General features: G+C 46.4%; 1 protein-coding gene across 5 annotated transcripts in view; it reads right to left on the bottom strand.

Moving 5' to 3' along the window:
• Positions 1-17,998, bottom strand: part of NGF (nerve growth factor) — a 174,397-nt gene that overhangs the window by 38,455 nt on the left and 117,944 nt on the right. Inside the window, exon 2 of one of the 5 annotated variants that reach the window (XM_063957308.1) lies at positions 17,545-17,685. The exons of the other annotated variants lie outside the window; for them this stretch is intronic. The gene's annotated coding sequence lies outside the window, so the exon portion shown is untranslated. The remainder of the gene's footprint in view (positions 1-17,544; positions 17,686-17,998) is intronic. 5 annotated transcript variants of the gene reach the window in all.

Below are 17,998 nucleotides of genomic sequence, written 5' to 3'. Positions count from 1 at the left end.
ATGATGATAATAATGATTGGCAGCTATTTCTGTTTGACAGAGTGTATCTTGATCCATCACACTGATACTATTACTAGTATTTTATATTTGCAATCTGTCCACAGTGGGAAAGCCAATTCACATTTGTTTTTTGAAATGGGAAGACAATGGATGTTTGTATTTAAGTGCACTGAAAGGGCCAGGTTCTGAGTTGGACGTAGCAGCGATGTCAGATGCAGTTGAGCAATATCTTTCTTCTGTCTATGCATCTAAGTTGCACGCATCCAGATTCTGCACGCAGTTTCAGAGTTTTGCAGGCGTTTACGCACAGAGATGAACATCCACTCACATAGGAGGCCTTACTCATACAGAGAAACTACACTTATCATAGGGCTGACGCAAGTTTTGATAGTGTGACCGATTGTTCATCTAAAGACGCATATTTCCCATTTCAGTGTATATGGATGCTGACAATCAGTGTCTCAGTCCTTGCACATACAGCCGAACAGCTTTATACCAGGGAAGGACATTGTAGCAGCATTTGCATAAAGTAACACACAATCTCCAACAAAAGATGCAGACACAATACAGGTGTTCCTAGTAGTTCTGTCATTTTGTATTTGCGTCTGTAAAAACTGTATTTTACATGGGAATAATAAATGTGAGTTTATTATTTTTATTAACACTATGCAGACACAAACTATATAATGGAGATGATACCTCATTACAGTACTATATTGTGTATATTGTGTAAAAATTGGGTAATAAAACTTTACACTCACTGTGTAAACCAAACACATATCTTACTGTTTTTTATGGCATCAGCCTAGCACATAAACCACTGATGTCTCCTTCCATAAAACTTGCATATGTGTTACCCTTGCAGAGCTGAGCAAGGCTGAGCAAAATGTATCATTATGGGTGCGTTTTATGCCTGCACTTTTGGTGCAAAATGTATCCAACTCTACATCATCCCGTAAGTGTAAATTCTCCAGTCTCTGTGCTCCACTCTTGGTGGGAGCCGGGGTAGGCTTCTCTTTACATAAAAGGACCTTTCACTACAGCAATTAGTATCCTTCATATAATACACCAAATACGAAACGCATTGGGTTTAACCAGCGCTGCAGACTAATATCCCCAATACTGACACAATCCGTCCTCCCACGGTTCCCACCAAGCATGGAGCATAAAGCATCAGCAGGGGGAAGAGACCACTGGCGCTACAGAAGAACAGCAGGGAAGTGACAGGGAAACTTTAGAGTAAGGAGGCTTTCCAGCCATAAACAGGTTATAAACACACTCATCTGGCTTCTTAGAGGTAAATATTGGAAAAGACCTATAATATTATCGCTAATCACCATCTCATTTTATTGCTTGTATTCCCTGTTAATGCTATTTTTATTGTTTTAATGCTTGTTGACACAAGCTAATATTTTATTGCTAGTTGACACACAAAGAACGCTTTTTTTTCATAACACTGTAGACAGGTTTTAAATATAAAAAACATTTTGAAACATTAATTCATTTAAAAATGCCTTTTTACAAGTATACAGTAAAGTGATTTTGTTATGTTATCTCCATGTCAGATGATAACAGTAGAGAATAGTGATGTTTGTTAAATAGGCTTTCTCACAGATGAGAGCCTAGAATGCGTGATGAACCATGGCATTGAGCTGCGGGTGGGATGGGGGTTACTACTGAGCAATTTACCACACCATACTGCCAACACCACCCACCTGCCTTCTGTAATCTCCCTCATGGAATCTATTAAATATTTGCAACTATGGTTTATAAGTGTTAGTAAGTTGCCTTATTTTCCCAATACTTGTTATTTTTACTCATGGGTAAAAGTCTGTATATACTGTATATATATTTATTTTACTGGACAGAGCCATAAAGAACACCAGGAAACTACAGTGTGGTTTACAGTGTAATTCACTATTAGTTTTTTTTATGAAAGATTCACAAGCATAATACAAGAATTTAGCCAACATTACAAAAATAAGAACAATATATTTATATATATATATATATATATATATATATATATATATAAAATAGTATTAAACAACTAATTAATAAAAACATGCCTGTATTCATTATGTGCATCTTCCATTTAATTGGGTAAGAGCCTTTTAAAGTGCCTGGTAGCACAGTATCAAACCGGTGGAGAAAGCCATTCATTATTGTGTAGTTGCAGCCCAAAGAAACTTCACACTACAACTGCAGTATACTGGTCTGATGGCAGATTTTCCAGAATACATCCTTCTGTTTTTTTATTGACATGTCACAAAACTTCTTGATTATACATAAATTGGAGCAATATTTTTTTTGTGGGTCATTCTTGAATGTCAAATTAGATGGCTTTAAACCAAAGCCATGCAGCAATAATGATTTTTATCATGGTAATTAAACTAATAGTGATGTATGGCTTTGTTTATAAACCGCTAATAGGAAGTCTGAAACTGTTTCCTTTGTTTAGTTTACAACTTAGGCATATGAACGGTTTATTAAGTATTGTGGACGTAGTGTAAACAATAAGGAAGGAAATTTGCATTGGGAATGCCAACTAGGTCTCAGTTAAATCCTAAGGAACAAGACACACTACAGAGAGAAAGTTAAGGCTGGCTTGAGCTATGTATGCAGTGCTTATTAGCAGTCACGCAGTGACAGACTTACCCTGGCATCTCTTGCAGCATAGAGCATATTGCTTGACCGCCAGCATTCTATGCCCCAGGAACCTGTACCAAACCCTTATATTTAAGCCATTGTGCTCCAGAGGTTATTAGGTAGTGATCACATGATTACATTATATATATATTATAGTGCTGGGGCCATGAGTTCTAGTCTGTCTAGGGCACTTTCTCTGAAGAGGTTCAATTCTCTACATGTGTCTTACTCTTTGCCTCCAAAAGACATGCTGCTAGGTTTATGTGATAAAGAAGTTCCAGTGTGGAAAGGACCGATGCACGCACCGTGGGGGGTACTGATCCCTCTGAGAGGAAAAGACTAATTGAAGCCAATAATACTGCATCCAAGTTCCGGAATGTATTGAACTCTTAAGCTTAGTGCATGTGCGGTAAGCCGCCAAACCTCAGAAAGCAGCATTTTCAGAGGTTTGCCTGCATCTTTAGGTATGCATCCCACCCTCAGTAACCTCCACATCTACACAATGGGCCTGATTTAGAGATGCATGCAGTGCCAAAGTTTGTACAACTGAGCAATTATTTATGACTGCACATGAACGAAAAGCCTTGGAACCCTTACTGCTCACACATACCAAGGTGTCAGATGGTGTACGCATCTGCATATGACACATGCTATGACATGAGATGGCTTCTGTGATCCACGGGAGTTTCAGGGTGGGGACGGGAAGGTTGACTTAAAGTGACTGCTAATAGAGGAGGTGTCATAGGCGTGTTATGGGAGTGTCATGAACGTGTCATGGGAGTGTCATGGACGTGTTATGGGAGTGTCATGGGCGTGTCATGGGAGTGTTATGGACAAGTTATGGGAGTGTCATGGGGTGTTTCAGCATACAGCTGTGATCTCTTCCACAGCACTACAGTCACAGTGGCCAAATTTTGAGAAATTTACAAGGTAGGCCCTTCTTCACACAGGGGACCCTCGAGGAGTCAATATTGCAGCCTATGTTGCATCAATGGTGGTTATCCAATCTATTAGCGCAGTTCAGCACTGCTCAGATATGCAGAGTTTGCTCAGTCCATCACACAGATGTACACTAGCGGAAAGCTCCATCACACAGACATACACTAGAGGAATGCTCCATCACACATATGTACACTAGAGGAATGCTCCATCACACAGACATACACTAGAGGAATGCTCCATCACACAGACGTACACTAGAGGAATGCTCCATCACACAGACGTACACTAGAGGAATGCTCCATCACACAGACGTACACTAGAGGAATGCTCCATCACACAGACATACACTAGAGGAATGCTCCATCACACAGACGTACACTAGAGGAATGCTCCGTCACACAGACGTACACTAGAGGAATGGTCCATCACACAGACGTACACTAGAGCATAGGTTCTCAAACTCGGTCCTCAGGACCCCACACAGTGCATGTTTTGCAGGTCTCCTCACAGAATCACAAGTGAAATAATTAGCTACACCTGTGGACCTTTTAAAATGTGTCAGTGAGTAATTAATACACCTGTGCACCTGCTGGGTTACCTGCAAAACATTCACTGTGTGGGGTCCTGAGGACCGAGTTTGAGAACCTCTGCACTAGAGGAATGCTCTATCACACAGACGTATACTAGAGGAATGCTCCATCACACAGATGTACACTAGCGGAATGCTCCATCACACAGACATACACTAGAGGAATGCTCCATCACCCAGACGTACACTAGAGGAATGCTCTATTACACAGATGTACACTAGAGGAATGCTCCATCACCTTGTGTGGAGATAAAGTGGATGGAGTGAATGGAGTTAAAGTAACAGCCAACCAGCTCCTAACTGCCATGTCACAGGCTGGGTTTGAAAAATAACAGTTAGGAGCTGATTGGCTGGTACTTTATCTCCTTCCACTTTATCGCTACACAAGGCTTAGTCAATAGACCCCTTAGTCAGTCAGTCAGTGAGGGCTTTCGCATATATATATATATATATATATATATATATATAGGGCCTGATTAAGACTAGTGGGGGCCGTGGGCAACAAAGGTATGGAGGCCTCCACCAACAAAATTTACTGCACGCTGCCTTTGTCACTATGATGCCCCTTAGTAGGGGAGAGAGTAAGGGGAGAGAGAGACAAAAAGGGTGTCAGGGAGAAAGAAAGAGGGGGGAAATTGAGGGAGACAGAGAGGGGGAAGAGTGAGAATGGGGGTCAGGGAGAGAGGAGGGTGTTGGAGAGAGAGAGAGTGTCAGTGAAAGATTGGGAATGAGAAAAAGTGTGTCAGGGAAGGAGAGACGGGAGAGAGTGAGAAATAGAGATGGTGTCGACAGACAGAGACAGAGAGGAACAAGTGAGAGAGAAAGAGGGTGTCAGTGAGAGAGAGAAAGACAGAGTGAGGGGGAAGCAAGAGAGAGGGACAGAGAGAGAGTCAGGGAGAGAGGAGCAAGACTGGAAGAGAGGGTGTCAGGAAGAGAGAAAGAGAGAGGTTGTCAAGGAAGGAAACAGAGAGGGGGAGCAAAAAAGAGAGGTAGAGAGTCAGAGCTAGAGAGAGAGGAGGCAAGATAGGACCAAGAGCAAAAGAGAGGGTGTCAGGGATGGAGATAGAGACAGACAGAGACAGGGAGAGAAAGAGGAGCAAGAGAGAGCGTGTCAGGGAAAATGAGCAGGGAGAGACAGAGAGAGGGCATGTCAAGGAGAGAAAGACAATGGGAGAGAGATAGAAAAGGAAGGGAGGGAGAGAGAGGGGTGTCGGAGAGAGGGAAGGGGAGTGATCGGGATAGAGAGGGGGTGTCAGTAAGAGAGAGAGTGAGAGGGGAACAAGAGAGAGACAAAGAGTGAGAAGGGAGCAAGTGAAAATCAGGAAGACAGGGAGGGAAGAGAAAAAGAAAGGGAAGAGTGGGTGTCAGGGAAGGAGAGAGAAGGGAGCAGGAGAGAGAGAGAAAGGGTGTCAGGGAGAGAGAGGAGGGTTGTTAAGGAGGGAGAGAGACAGAGTGAGAAGGGAGCAAGGGAGAGAGGGTGTCAGGGAGAGAGAGACAGAGTGAGGGGGGACAAGAGAGAGGGAGAGAGTGTCAGGAGAGAGAGAGGGGTGCAAGAGAGAGAGAGCGGAAGAGAAAAAGGGTGTTGGAGTGAGAAAGAGGGGAGCAAGCAAATGAAAGAGAGAGGGAGGCAGAAATAGTGCAGATAAACTACCTGTTCTGTTCGGCTGCAGCATCAGGCCACTGTCTAACTTGGGCGGGCACTTTACTGTGTTAGGCCTCCTGACTTCGCGGTGATGTCCTCTCACTCCACGGGCATTTGACTCCGGTAAGTGCTCCTTCCACAGTCCAGCCGCACACCTCCTTCCTTGGGACCCCACCCCGCTGCCGGCTCTATCTGTTATGGGTCACGCATAACTTCGAGGCCTCCTCTTCCTGCCCCGCTGGTCACTGGCTCCTGGGGCCCAAGCAGGAGACCAGCCCCTGGCCACAGAGAGAGCCGGCAGTGCCGGTGGGAGGAGCACAGCCAGAGGAGCCAGGAGAGACAGAAACCGGGAGCAGCGCAGCAGCAGCAAGCACAGACCCAGTTGAAGGACCCTGCCTGACAGGGGCTGGCTTCATAGATGCCCGATCACAGGGGAACCAGCGCCGGAGGAGACATCGAAAAGGAGCCGGAACATGGGATCCAGTGGGGCCAGAGGAGGCCGGGAGACACCTTTTCCCTGTGACATCACCAGGATTCCCGACACGGGCTAAGGGAGGAGTACAGGCACAGTGCTCCACAGAGACCAATCCGCCGCAGAGGACTCCTAGCTGGGGACCTGGGGAAGCCCCTGTGATGCAGAGCTGTCCACAGATCTGCCTGTCCGAGAAGGAGTCTAGAAGGGGCGGGAAGGTCAAGTACAGGAGCCACACAGGGGAGAGTACCAGAATGTCCACCAGAAAAAGGCGCCTATATGAACCTATGCTGATATGCTGTTCGCTGCTCTCAAGGCAACCAGGGTATTAGCAAACCCTGTAAATACAGTGAATGAAAAGAACATAGAGAGCGCAAACAGACTGGAGTATTGACTAATATTTATTTTTAAACTTATACTAAACCAGCACAAACAGGATAAACATATATTAATTAAAATATTAATAATGATAGCTGATTGTAATGCACATGTAGATCAAAATAAATATCAAATAAAGAGCATTATATGCTAGATTAATGGGATCCTCTGAACTAAAGTCCACAATTCATTCCACGGAACTGGACACAATGATATATACCGAATTGGATGGTAAAGTATTCCTTATGATAAAACAAAAGAGTTCATCAAATGGTGTTTAAAAGTTATAACAGATGTTTAACTTTCTTCTAAAGATATTTGCTCCATGGCCCTCATTCCGAGTTGTTTCGCAGCAGTGCACACGCTAAGCCGCCGCCCTCTGGGAGTGTATTTTAGCTTAGCAGAATTGCGAACGAAAGATTTGCAAAATTGCGAATAGACATTTCTTAGCAGTTTCTGAGTAGCTCGAGACTTACTCCTACACTGCGATCAGTTCAGTCAGTTTCGTTCCTGGTTTGACGTCACAAACACACCCAGCGTTCGCCCATATACTCCCCCGTTTCTCCAGCCAGTCCCGCGTTTTTCCCAGAAACGGCAGCGTTTTTTCACACACACACCCATAAAACGGCCAGTTTCCGCCCAGAAACACCCACTTCCTGTCAATCACACTCCGATCACCAGAACGAAGAAAAAACCTTGTAATGCCGTGAGTAAAATACCAAACTTCTTAGGAAATTTACTTGATGCAGCCGCAGTGCAAACATTGCGCATGCGCAGTTAGCGGAAAATCGCACCTATGCGAAGGAAAATAACGAGCGAACAACTCAGAATGAGGACCCATGTTCCATAGGGTATTCCATATGACAATTGATGAGGATACTTGTCCTTTAGTAAAAGTTACAGTTTTAGACTTTTTAGTAGCGAGTGCACTGCTAACTAGGGCATCTAATGTGTTACACTGCACACCACAACGGCTCCGTCAGCCGCTCTCTAGAGATCGTGCTGAGAGAAGCGTTTGAAGTAGTTACGGCTTACCACTTCCAGCAGAGTTCAGACCGGCGGCGCTGAGAGTCACCATGCGCTGGCTGGTTGTGCCATTTGCTCATGGATTGGGTATTTGCTAGCCAGGTCCCCATTTAGGAAGGAAGACCACTGCGGGTGGTTCCAAAATGGATGAATCAGGTGATGCGGTACACTACGGTACAGCGAACAAGTGATGTCTGTGGAGAATGCAGGAATCCCAAAGCCTAAGCACTGACGTGTTTCTCGACCGATAGGTATATATATATATATATATATATATATATAGTTCCCTAGTGTGTGTGTATATATATACTATGTGATCCATCGCTCTTCATACCGTCATAAGGGGCTACGCCCCCTTAACCCTTGCACACCCATGTGGCGTGCAATATTTTTATTATATGCAGTATTACCGCCAGTAATAATTGTGTGAGTTAGTGATGTGCACCGGAAATTTTTCGGGTTTTGTGTTTTGGTTTTGGATTTGGTTCCACGGCCGTGTTTTGGATTCGGACGCGTTTTCGCAAAACCTTCCTGAAAATTTTTTGTCGGATTCGGGTGTGTTTTGGATTTAGGTGTTTTTTTTACAAAAACCCTCATAAACAGCTTAAATCATTGAATTTGGGGGTCATTTTGATCCCATAGTATTATTAACCTCAATAACCATAATTTCCACTCATTCCCAGTCTATTCTGAACACCTCACACCTCAAGATATTATTTTTAGTTCTAAAATTTGCACCGAGGTCGCTGGATGGCTAAGGTAAGCGACCCAAGTGGCCGACACAAACACCTGGCCCATCTAGGAGTGGCACTGCAGTGTCAGACAGGATGGCAGATTTAAAAAATAGTCCCCAAACAGCACATGATGCAAAGAAATAAAGAGGTGCAATGAGGTAGCTGTGTGACTAAGCTAAGCGACCCAAGTGGCCGACACAAACACCTGGCCCATCTAGGAGTGGCACTGCAGTGTCAGACAGGATGGCAGATTTAAAAAATAGTCCCCAAACAGCACATGAAGCAAAGAAAAAAAAGAGGTGCACCAAGGTCACTGGATGGCTAAGCTAAGAGACCCAAGTGGCCGTCACAAACACCTGTCCATCTAGGAGTGGCACTGCAGTGTCAGACAGGATGGCAGATTTAAAAAATAGTCCCCAAACAGCACATCATGCAAAGAAAAAAAGAGGTGCAATGAGGTAGCTGTGTGACTAAGCTAAGCGACCCAAGTGGCCGACACAAACACCTGACCCATCTAGGAGTTGCACTGCAGTGTCAGACAGGATTGCAGATTTATAAAAAAGTCCCCAAACAGCACATGATGCAAAGAAAAAAAGAGGTACACCAAGGTCGCTGGATGGCTAAGCTAAGCGACCCAAGTGGCCGACACAAACACCTGACCCATCTAGGAGTTGCACTGCAGTGTCAGACAGGATGGCAGATTTATAAAATAGTCCCCAAACAGCACATGATGCAAAGAAAAAAAAGAGGTGCACCAAGGTCGCTGGATAGCTAAGCTAAGCGACCCAAGTGGCCGACACAAACACCTGGCCCATCTAGGAGTGGCACTGCAGTGTCAGACAGGATGGCAGATTTAAAAAATAGTCCCCAAACAGCACATGATGCAAAGAAAAAAAGAGGTGCACCAAGGTCGCTGGATGGCTAAGCTAAGCGACCCAAGTGGCCGACACAAACACCTGGCCCATCTAGGAGTGGCACTGCAGTGTCATACAGGATGGCAGATTTAAAAAATAGTCCCCAAACAGCACATGATGCAAAGAAAAAAGAGGTGCAATGAGGTAGCTGTGTGACTAAGCTAAGCGACCCAAGTGGCCAACACAAACACCTGGCCCATGTAGGAGTGGCACTGCAGTGTCAGACAGGATGGCAGATTTAAAAAATAGTCCCCAAACATCACATGATGCAAAGAAAAAAAGAGGTGCACCAAGGTCGCTGGATGGCTAAGCTAAGCGACCCAAGTGGCCGACACAAACACCTGGCCCATCTAGGAGTGGCACTGCAGTGTCAGACAGGATGGCAGATTTAAAAAATAGTCCCCAAACAGCACATGATGCAAAGAAAAAAGAGGTGCAATGAGGTAGCTGTGTGACTAAGCTAAGCGACCCAAGTGGCCGACACAAACACCTGGCCCATGTAGGAGTGGCACTGCAGTGTCAGACAGGATGGCAGATTTAAAAAATAGTCCCCAAACAGCACATGATGCAAAGAAAAAAAGAGGTGCACCAAGGTTGCTGGATGGCTAAGGTAAGCGACCCAAGTGGCCAACACAAACACCTGGCCCATCTAGGAGTGGCACTGCAGTGTCAGACAGGATGGCAGATTTAAAAAATAGTCCCCAAACAGCACATGATGCAAAGAAAAAAAGAGGTGCACCAAGGTCGCTGGATGGCTAAGCTAAGCGACCCAAGTGGCCGACACAAACACCTGGCCCATCTAGTAGTGGCACTGCAGTGTCAGACAGGATGGCAGATTTAAAAAATAGTCCCCAAACAGCACATGAAGCAAAGAAAAAAAAGAGGTGCACTAAGGTCACTGGATGGCTAAGCTAAGAGACCCAAGTGGCCGACACAAACACCTGTCCATCTAGGAGTGGCACTGCAGTGTCAGACAGGATGGCAGATTTAAAAAATAGTCCCCAAACAGCACATCATGCAAAGAAAAAAAGAGGTGCAATGAGGTAGCTGTGTGACTAAGCTAAGCGACCCAAGTGGCCGACACAAACATCTGACCCATCTAGGAGTTGCACTGCAGTGTCAGACAGGATGGCAGATTTATAAAAAAGTCCCCAAACAGCACATGATGCAAAGAAAAAAAGAGGTACACCAAGGTCGCTGGATGGCTAAGCTAAGCGACCCAAGTGGCCGACACAAACACCTGGCCCATCTAGTAGTTGCACTGCAGTGTCAGACAGGATGGCAGATTTATAAAATAGTCCCCAAACAGCACATGATGCAAAGAAAAAAAGAGGTGCACCAAGGTCACTGGATGGCTAAGCTAAGCGACCCAAGTGGCCGACACAAACACATGGCCCATCTCGGAGTGGCACTGTAGTGTCAGACAGGATGGCAGATTTATAAAATAGTCCCCAAACAGCACATGATGCAAAGAAAAAAAGAGGTGCAATGAGGTAGCTGTGTGACTAAGCTAAGCGGCCCAAGTGGCAGACACAAACACCTGGCCCATCTAGGAGTGGCACTGCAGTGTCAGACAGGATGGCAGATTTAAAAAATAGTCCCCAAACAGCACATGATGCAAAGAAAAAAAGAGGTGCACCAAGGTTGCTGGATGGCTAAGCTAAGCGACCCAAGTGGCCGACACAAACACCTGGCCCATCTAGGAGTGGCACTGCAGTGTCAGACAGGATGGCAGATTTAAAAAATAGTCCCCAAACAGCACATGATGCAAAGAAAAAAAGAGGTGCACCAAGGTCACTGGATGGCTAAGCTAAGCGACCCAAGTGGCCGACACAATCACCTGGCCCATCTAGTAGTTGCACTGCAGTGTCAGACAGGATGGCAGTTTTATAAAATAGTCCCCAAACAGCACATGATGCAAAGAAAGAAAGAGGTGCAATGAGGTAGCTGTGGGACTAAGCTAAGTGACCCAAGTGGCCAACACAAACACCTGGCCCATCTAGGAGTGGCACTGCAGTGTCAGACAGGATGGCAGATTTATAAAATATTCCCCAAACAGCACATGATGCAAAGAAAAAAAGAGGTGCAATGAGGTAGCTGTGTGACTATGCTAAGCGACCCAAGTGGCCGACACAAACACCTGGCCCATCTAGGAGTGGCACTGCAGTGTCAGACAGGATGGCAGATTTAAAAAATAGTCCCCAAACAGCACATGAAGCAAAGAAAAAAAGAGGTGCAATGAGGTAACTGTGTGACTTAACTAAGCGACCCAAGTGGCCGACACAAACACCTGGCCCATCTAGGAGTGGCACTGCAGTGTCAGACAGGATGGCAGATTTATAAAATAGTCCCCAAACAGCACATGATGCAAAGAAAAAAAGAGGTGCACCAAGGTTGCTGGATGGCTAAGCTAAGAGACCCAAGTGGCCGACACAAACACCTGTCCATCTTGGAGTGGCACTGCAGTGTCAGACAGGATGGCAGATTTAAAAAATAGTCCCCAAACATCACATCATGCAAAGAAAAAAAGAGGTGCAATGAGGTAGCTGTGTGACTAAGCTAAGCGACCCAAGTGGCCAACACAAACACCTGGCCCATCTAGGAGTGGCACTGCAATGTCAGACAGGATGGCAGATTTAAAAAATAGTCCCCAAACAGCACATGATGCAAAGAAAAAAAGAGGTGCACCAAGGTCGCTGGATGGCTAAGCTAAGCGACCCAAGTGGCCGACACAAACACCTGGCCCATCTAGGAGTGGCACTGCAGTGTCAGAGAGGATGGCAGATTTAAAAAATAGTCCCCAAACAGCACATGATGCAAAGAAAAAAAGAGGTGCAATGAGGTAGCTGTGTGACTAAGCTAAGTGACCCAAGTGGCCGACACAAACACCTGGCCATCTAGGAGTGGCACTGCAGTGTCAGACAGGATGGCAGATTTAAAAAATAGTCCCCAAACCGTACATGATGCAAAGAAAAAAAGAGGTGCACCAAGGTCGCTGGATGGCTAAGATAAGCGACCCAAGTGGCCGACACAAACACCTGGCCCATCTAGGAGTGGCACTGCAGTGTCAGACAGGATGGCAGATTTAAAAAATAGTCCCCAAACAGCATATGATGCAAAGAAAAAAAGAGGTGCACCAAGGTCGCTGGATGGCTAAGCAAAGCGACCCAAGTGGCCGACAAACACCTGGCCCATCTAGGAGTGGCACTGCAGTTTTCTATCGAGAGGATGAGTGCTTCCATCCTCATGTGAATCTGAACTACTAGCCATGAACATAGGCCAGGGCCTCAGCCGTTCCTTGCCACTCCGTGTCGTAAATGGCATATTGGCAAGTTTACGCTTCTCATCAGACGCTTTTAATTTTGATTTTTGGGTCATTTTACTGAACTTTTGTAGTATACTTGACGACACAGAGGTAGAGCAGTGGACTACTGTACCGTACTGCTATATATATACTGGTGGTCAGCAAAATTCTGCACTGTCCTCCTACTATATACTGCGCACAACTAAAATGCAGCACAGGTATGGATGCATAGTATACTTGAAGACACAGAGGTAGAGCAGTGGACTACTGTACCGTACTGCTATATATATACTGGTGGTCAGCAAAATTCTGCACTGTCCTCCTACTATATACTGCGCACAACTAAAATGCAGCACAGGTATGGATGCATAGTATACTTGACGACACAGAGGTAGAGCAGTGGACTACTGTACCATAGTGCTTTATATATACTGGTGGTCAGCAAAATTCTGCACTGTCCTCCTACTATATACTGCGCACAACTAAAATGCAGCACAGGTATGGATGGATAGTATACTTGACGACACAGAGGTAGAGCAGTGGACTACTGTACCATACTGCTATATATATACTGGGGTCAGCAAAATTCTGCACTGTCCTCCTACTATATACTGCGCACAACTAAAATGCAGCACAGGTATGGATGGATAGTATACTTGATGACACAGAGGTAGAGCAGTGGACTACTGTACCGTACTGATATATATACTGGTGGTCACAGCAAAATTCTGCACTGTCCTCCTACTACTGTATATACTACAATGCAGCACAGATATGGAGCGTTTTTCAGGCAGAGAACGTAGATATTTTCAGCACACAGATCACAGATATTTGCAGCACACTGAACACAGAAACTGAGACAACGCAGCCACGTCCTCTCGCTATCATCTCCAAAGCACGAGTGAAAATGGCGGCGACGCGCGGCTCCTTATATAGAATACGAATCTCGCGAGAATACGACAGTGAGATGATGACGTTCGGGCGCGCTCGGGTTAACCGAGCAAGACGGGAAGATCCGAGTCTGTCTCGGAACCTTGTAAAATGGGTGAAGTTCGGGGGGGTTCGGATCCCAAGGAACCGAACCCGCTCATCAATAGTGTGAGTGGTTAAATATTGCATGGAAAAAGGGCGTGCGATGGTTAAGGGGTTGAAGCCCCTTGCAATGGCGTGAATAGCGCATGCAGGGCCTGATGAATCCCCTAGTAGGTGCTGTAGTTGGGGGAGTGACGTTTGCGGGGGAGACACAGATGGGGTCTGGGGGGTGCTGCGGGTGGGGGAGGGGCAGTTGTGAGATTGTTGTGGGTGGGGGAGAGGCTGGAGTGGTGGTGCCAATGGTTGGGGAAGGCCAGGTGCGTGGGTGCCGCGGGTGGGGGTCCGGAGTCACCGAGGGTGGGGGAGGAGCAGTTGCAGGGGTGCTGTGGGTGGAGGAGGGGCGGGTGCGGAGGTGCTGCGGGTGGGGGGGTCCAGAGCCACCGTGGGTGGTGGAGGGGAAGTGCGGATGGTGCCCGGAGGTACTGTGAGTGTGGGTGGGGCGGGTAATGCTTCTCCTGCTTCTCCTCCTGGAAGCAGCTAAGCTGCTGTCCTCCCTCTGGCAGTGGCTCTCCCAGAGACAAACACAGCAGCCAGTCACTATTGTTAGCACTGGTGTCCCAACGTGCTGCATTACAGGGAAGAAGATGCACTCAATAAACTACAGCTCCCAGCAGCCCTTAGCACCGGAATGCTCCTGCACTAAGGGCTGGCAGGAGCTGTAGTTTATTTAGTGTGTCTACATCCCTGTAATGCGGCGTGTTGGGAAACCAGTGCTAACAATAGTGACTGGCTGGCAGAACTGACTGACTCGCTGAATCAATGTAAAAGGTGAAAGCGCTGTGCAGTGTCAGTGACACTGCACACCCACTGCACTGCACAGCACTATCACCTTTTACATTGATTCCGCATCCAGACATTACCCTTCGCGATATCACCTACTCTATCCGTTACATTAGCAATCCCAGGGATCCCAGGTGCTGTGTTGCGGAGTCAGGGCCTCTGGGGATCTGGATGCGGCTGTGGCGGGGAGGCAATTCTGTGACATCACGCGCAGAGGAGGCTGTGGGACACAGAGATTATGCAATGCAGGGAGGGCTTTGAAATCCTTCCGCTGCGCTGCTTTCACACACATCTATGCCGGTGGCCTCAGCAGCTTTTGTTCCACCTGCTCCGCGGCTAGGGAGAGGGGATTGTTGATGCCGGAGGGGGCAGACGGACTGGCAGCAGGACATAGGACACTGCAGTAAAAGGATTTTTTTCCCCCTATCTACAGCGCAGAGACTTGCTTCATACCCTCCAACTGTACCTTTCTGGCAGGTACAGTACTTTTTTTTATGGTCTGTACCGATTTTTGGCTCTCCAAACTTCCATTGAAAGTATAGGAAAGGGGGCGTGGCCATGTCACTTTACATGTGGCCATGCCCCCTTTTGGAATTTGTACTGATTTTTATGTGTAAATTGTTGGAGGGTATGTTCTGCAGATGCAATGGGCCTATTTTGGAGTGTGGACCTAGAGCGGCAGCTCCATCAGCCCCATTGTTAATCTTGCTCTGGAAACACACAGCAGCCAAATGGCAGAGCCTCCAATTGGATATAACCTGTGTGGGAGGGCTTTTCTCGCCCAGTCAGCTGTGAGTGTGGACTGGGTGTGATAGACCTGCTGCTAACCCAATGAGAGCTCCTAGCCATGCCCAGCGTTAGACACACAGGCAGAGAGTCACAGATCTGGGCTATTATATAGGATAGGATATATATATATATATACCCACTACAAAATGTTGGCCTCTCTAGCACCGTCCTTGACTGGTTTACCTCATACCTCACTAACCGCTCCTTCTCTGTGTCTGCCTCCGGAACCACCTCACACCCTTCCATCCTTCCTGTTGGTGTCCCTCAGGGTTCTGTCCTAGGCCCTCTTCTGTTCTCCCTCTACACCTCTTCCTTGGGTGCGCTCATTAACTCCTTTGGCCTTCAATACCACCTCTATGCTGATGACGCACAACTCTACCTCTCCTCTCCTGATCTGTCCCCCTCTGTCCTCTCTCAGGTCTCCAGCTGCCTTTCTGCCATCTCCTCCTGGATGTCTGAGCGCTCTCTGAAGCTCAACATGGATAAAACTGAACTTATTATCTTTCCTCCAGCCAGAGCAACACCCCCTACAAACATCTCTATCACTGTTGACAACACTATCATCTCACCCGTTCCCCAACTCCGCTGCCTGGGCATCACTCTTGACTCCTTCCTCTCCTTTGCACCCTACATCCAAGCTCTGGCGCAATCTTGTCGGTTCCAGCTACGCAACATTGCTCGCATCAGGCCATTTCTCTTCCAGAGTGCAACTAATCTTATCATCCACTCACTAGTCATCTCACGACTTGACTACTGCAATGTGCTCCTCACTGGCCTCACTTGCTCCCACATCGCTCCCCTCCAATCTGTCCTCAACTCTGCAGCTAGGCTCATCTTCCTCTCCCGCCGCTCCACTTCTGCCACTCCCCTTCAACAAAATCTACACTGGCTCCCATTCCCCTACAGAATCCTCTTCAAACTCCTCACCCTCACATACAAGGCCATCTCTAATTCCACTGCTCCCTACATCTCCAACCTCCTCTCCCTTCATACTCCCTCCCGCTCACTACGGTCGGCTGATGACCGTCGCCTCTCCTCTGCCTTGGTCACTGCTTCCCATGCACGAGTTCAGAATTTTGCCCGTGCTGCACCCCTTCAGTGGAATGCGCTCCCCCGCTCCATTAGACTCTCCCCGACCTTGCAAAGCTTCAAACGGGAATTGAAAACCCACCTATTCATCAAAGCGTACCCCTACAATGCATAACCTAGTCCTTAGGCTGCTCCTCCATCCCCCTGCCCCATGCCTTGGACATCTCTGCTTTGCTCGCATACCACCATCAGGCTTCTACCTGCTTGCACCTCATGTCATCTGTCTGTTGCCCCTCCCCACTAGATTGTTAGCTCTTCAGAGCAGGGCCCTCTTTCCTCGTGTCTAAACCCTCTTCTTGACACATTTCTCTCAGCGACCATCTTTACCTGCTTTCTCTCCTGCTGGTAAAGGCTCGTCTCTATCTATGGCCGCCAGCCCCAAGTAGTACAATGATTATTCCTTCGCTACTTACATCTAAGCTGTATTATGTTTTGAGAACTGTGTTGCTCTTTGTTACCTGCACTCCATTTTTGTTATTTATTTACTGTTATGCTAAGTTTTGTCTCCCTGTACTGTCCTTTGTACGGCGCTGCGAAACGCTTGTGGCGCCCTATACATAAAATGTAATAATAATAATAATGACAGCGTCACTCAGAGGCTTTGAAAAATAGCAGTGTGTATTTCACATCAAAAACACCAGGTGAATGTTGTTCACTTTGACAAAGGGGCTAACAAGCCTCGAAACGTTGGTGTTTTTGAAATATACACTACTATATTTGAAAGCCTCTGAGTGCCACTGTCATGTATTGATTGGAGTGTATCTAAAATTGTACCATATATATATATACTGTATATATATATATATATATATATATATACAAGAAAAAACATCCGGCACTCTGATTAAAGGAAAAAATGCCTGGGTGCCCTCCTAATAATCATGTAGAAGAAGTATCCTTCCCCACCTGTGGCTCAGGTGTTTAGCGGCGAAGGAACAAGCGGCACTCCAAGGACTTGTGAAAAAACTTGTTTAGTGTTTAAATAAAACATGGTGACAACAGATGACATGGTGTCAAAAAAAGGCAAACAAAATGCAGGTATCTTACAACGTTTCAAGACATGGCAGCCTTTTCATCAGGTAAGTAAACCCTAGTGCTGTGGAAAAAATACAAAACGAACCAAACTAAACCCAGAACCACTCACCTGTTAAATAGCATGAGGAGCAGAGGCGAGGTGTTCCCGGCGTCTGTAACCAGGACTTCCGGGTGGGTCACGTGAGCGGCTCACCAATGACGTGTATGTAGCTAGGCAACGCGTTCGTGAGTTAGCAGGCGCCGGGAAAGCCTGTCAGTGGAGCGCAAAGAGAAAAAAAGTGTAAAGGCATGTGAATTACATGCAGCACCCAGCAGACTAAAGCTGATGGAAGTGAAGTGAAACATACAGTGTATTTAAAATAGATTGAAAAAAGGTTTAAAAGTCACTATTCAGCAGCTGTGAAACAAAATAGAGTGCAAGTATACAGATACAAATATAAAGATGAAAAGACTTGTAATATTCAGACATGTGGACATATTATAACTATGTGTCCCATATACATAAAGAAGTTTTGTTTTAGTTAACTTGGGCACTGTGCCATGGCTATCATCTATCACAAGGC

This window comes from Pseudophryne corroboree, chromosome 2 (assembly GCF_028390025.1).
Source record: "Pseudophryne corroboree isolate aPseCor3 chromosome 2, aPseCor3.hap2, whole genome shotgun sequence".
NCBI lineage: Eukaryota > Metazoa > Chordata > Amphibia > Anura > Myobatrachidae > Pseudophryne > Pseudophryne corroboree.
Note: the sequence above shows the minus strand (reverse complement) of the source record. Positions and strands in the feature narration are given on the sequence as shown.